We start from the raw sequence: 4,252 nt of genomic DNA, 5'->3' as shown, positions 1-4,252 counted from the left end.
AATATCTCATTACTTCAAATATGTCTGGCACATAGGAGGTACCTAATATATTTCATATATTATATAAATATAATAAGAGATTTATATATTTAAATATGATATATATATTTTATCTAAATGCTCATGAGTTAATAAATTCTTAATCCCTTTGATAAAATTACATATACCCATGATAAAATTACATATAACGTAAATATACGTTAAACTATGTAACGTATATTTAAAATAGAAAACTACTAAATTATATATAATATAAACTATTTTAAAAACTGTACATAAAGAAAAACAAGTATCTTCCACATTATTAGTGAACTGTTATAGACCTACAGTCTTTTAAAAACTACCATCTCTATCTTTCTATAGTTATAGGATATTTTAATCAGTAGAGACCAAGAGAACAAATTTAACACACTGAAATTTAGAAGTTATGAGTGAAACTGCCTTGAAATATTAAACTATAATGAACTACCAATTGTGTGGTTGTGGTCATGACACTTATACCCCCACACACATCATATTAATATTAAAAAAACTCTAAGTCATTGTCTCTTTTCCGAACATTGTTTATTTTCAATAACCTCTAAAGCAGATTGATGGTTATTATTTTCTTTCATTTTAGTGATGAGAAAGACTCTGGGAACTAGTGGACCCAGCTTCTTCCTTGTGGGGCGGCAGCAGATGCTGGCAAACTAGTGAACTGTGATTATGGGCCACCTCACTCATCCCTGCTTCAACCCCGAGGTGACTAGCTGTGTGCCTGGGGCCAGTCCCACTGCCTGTCTGGTGTGTACCCCTATCTACAAAATGAGAACGGAGATATCTTACTTTCTCATCTCGTAAGCTCACAGGAAAATCTAACAAATAGTGCCAAGTGAAAACATTTTGGAATCTATAAATTGAAGATATTTGCTGTTACTCTTTCAAAACTGTATTAAAATCACTGACACTAAGTGTCACATCCTTTTTGTTATTTGGAAGGCAACTGACACTTAGATGCCTCAGAATGTTAATTCCCTTTGTTTTCTCTCTCGATGTTAGGAACGTGTCTGAAAGTTTGCAGTTTAAGAGAATTTCAGAGTTTTCAGGAACTTAAAGGTCATTTATTCAACCTCTGCACAGCATCTCTGATAAAATGTTATGAGGCTTCTGTTTGAGCACTCGGAAGAGAAACTTCTTACCTGGTGGGGCGCTTGTCTTCTTTCGGCCTAGACAGTGTGTCATTCTGTTTACCACAAGTCTAACAAGTATTTCAATGAGCGCCAAAGAACGGATAAAGAAAAAAGTCACTATTTTTAATCTTAAAAGGATTATAATCAAGTACTGTTTAGAAATTTATTTTCTTTCTTTCTCTTTTTTTTTCCTCTTCAACTTTCTTCCACTGTGCTAAGATTTCATCTGAGCGTCTAATTAAGAAGCCTCATCTTTCTCCAGTTCTTGTTGAGCAGTGTTACTCAGCAGGAAAGAATTTTAATTTTTAGATTTTCATGGAATCAACATAATCCTATAGCATAAAATAGAAATAGTGGGGGAAAGAATAGCTCCTTGGGGATTCGTTGTGCATTATGGGTAGTAAGGTGCAAACACCTTGCTTTGAACCTTGGAACTGGATCTGTAATGAACAAGGCCCTGCAAAGTGACGGTGGGAGGAAGTCCTTTCTGAAACACACTCAGTCTTGATACCGTGAGGCTAGAAGAAGTTCAAGTCTCGTAACAACAACAACAGTCTCATTCAGCAGGAAAATTCCCTGTGCTCATGACAATTTAGATGCAGAAATATGTTGAAATCTAAATATGGAAGACATGAGCTGTTACCCATCTTTCCTCAGTTCAGTCATTCTGAGCACTATGCCAGCTTTTAGTCTTCCGTGAAGAGTAGGGTGGCACAGACAATGAATTATGTGGTTCTGAGACTCAACTGCTCCAAGATGCCCACCTCAGATGGTTGTGAGATGGTTCTGAACATTTTTTGCCCCTACAGTGCCATGAGCCTGAAAATATTGGGGGTGTCCACAGGTGTGTCAAGGTTTTACTTACAATGATAAAGGAGGCCTCTTGTTAGGTTAAGCAGTCAGTTAGTTATGAGAGTCTAGGTGGGGTGTGTGCTTAGGCTACATTGGGTGTTTTGGCCTGACTTGTTTCAGACGGGCCTGAGTTGTCATGCTATGTGGTCCTGGGAATGGGCTAAGCAAGACCTCGCAGGGGGTTGCCTTGAGGTAGTGTCTGATCACTGTCCAATGGGCTTTCTGACATAAACAGGCAGATGTGGTCCTAAGTCATACTGACTTGGGTTGTTTCAGGTACAGCCTGATTGGGATCTTGGGAAACTTCTAAGAAGCAGCTACTACCCTGAAAAGTTGTGTATGAAATCCAAGCATTGGACTCTTCATGGTGCCTGCAGCCACCAGGATGGGGCCCAGCTAGCTGCACAAGGCGTTAATAGTTAATAAAATCTTCCTTTTCTTGCTAAAACTTATTCTCTTCAATTATTCTGGTGACTACCTCGAGCCATCATCACTCCACTATAACATTTTTTTGAAGAAAAACTATGTATTTTATAAAACAGTTTAATTCTGTTCCAAGTGTTCTTTTCTAGTGGGGATCATGTTGGGGCCTAAGCACTCCTCTCATTTACCCAAGCATCAGATTGCTCATCAGAGGAGGCATCCAGCCCAGAGTAGCATCCATCTCTCTCTCTTGTTTGACTCAGAGGGTAAAGGAAGGTTCTCTTACTGGGAAAAGCAACAGTCTCCCACCAAATGAGAGGACTTACGTGAATATTGCTCAAGGAAACCTTGGTTGCTAATAGATAATAGGCCTATCACAGGCAAACCTGTTCTAGTCAAAAGTCATCTGGGGGTTCATGACATGGCTACTCCCAAATTTCCAAGCCCTCCCTCCCCCAAACTCTTTACTAAGAACTTTAAGAGGCATTTATTCTCCTAGGGATGCAGAGTTCCCTACAGACTTATGAATTGAGTTCTATGGTGAGCAAAAATCCCGGGTTACAGAGCTATTTTCTTGTTCTCAGCATCCAGTGGAAAACTGTCACAGTGCAAAAATAAATGTTGATATTGTGCTCTGAATAAGAATGAGAAGCCTGCCTACAGCTTGGGGTTGGCTGTTCTGGTTGCCTCCTGTTTCTCTTCCCTAAAGGAACCTGGGCAAGACGGAGCCATAAATGTGCTCACTTTCAGATATTAATGCTTGTATTTATTCATCATGTCATTTTACTTAAATACGGTTAGATAAAAATTATTAAACCGTGTCCTAAGAATTACATTTTCCTTCTTTTTAAATCCATTTCATAACATTCTCCAACGATCATTAAAAAAAAAATACTATGAAGAATGTGGGTTAAAAGCCTAGCTCATGTCATCTTTAATAAGACACGGGCAGCCAAGTATCAAATGGGCAAAAGTGCTGAGACACACACACGTGGTGACCACGCAGCAGATAAAAATTTAATATTTTTCCTTCATTCTATGGGTCTGGAGGAACCTGACTTAAACAGAAATAAAGTTTCAGGCAGGTGAAATTTTCCAGTATAATTTTTCTTCATTTTCTCAAAAAAGAATTTCTGGAGATAAAACAAATTACCTCCAAAAATATGACTTTGGGGGGAAGCCATGGTAATTCTCTCGTCTATGGAAAGGAGGCAGTAAAGCCTGTAGGCAGCAGAAATGACAGATGGAGATGGTAACTGTGCTGCACACTGAAGCCATCACGCCTGCTGACAAGTGTCCCAGCTACCCGAGGAGAGGAGCAGGAGGCCAGGAGCGCATCCCAAAGGGGTCAGCTGGAGGCTCAGCATCTTTCTTGAGTGATGACAAAAACAAAAACCCTGTCTCAGAGGTCAGGAGAGCTGTCCTGTGAGCACTGGGGGAGGTCCAAGGGAGGCAAGAAAGCTTACTGAGTTCAGCAAAGTGCCCAGGCAGTTCCTGTTTTCATTTCCCTCATTTTCCTGGGCAGCTAATCTTCATGGACATGGAGCACGCGGTGCTGTGACCCTGCCAAAGCCAGGGTGGCAGATGCAGAAAATGGCCAGAGCAGAGCACAGAGGGAGAACAGACGCAGGAAGAGGGTGGGTGAGGTGGAAGGGGCAGAGTGAAGGGTCCTCCCTCGAGAAGAGTGACACTAAATGCCCAAGTCAGGAAACGTCCACTTCAGGAAATAGCGTTCCTTCTCAACTGACAATAACAATCTAACTGTCTCTCTGCATCTGATGCCCCTCAAGTTCCTTTGGCTGTGAAGT

The sequence above is a fragment of the Otolemur garnettii genome, unplaced genomic scaffold (genome assembly GCF_000181295.1).
Source record: "Otolemur garnettii isolate 467f Iridium unplaced genomic scaffold, OtoGar3 scaffold00012, whole genome shotgun sequence".
Lineage (NCBI taxonomy): Eukaryota > Metazoa > Chordata > Mammalia > Primates > Galagidae > Otolemur > Otolemur garnettii.
Note: the sequence above shows the minus strand (reverse complement) of the source record.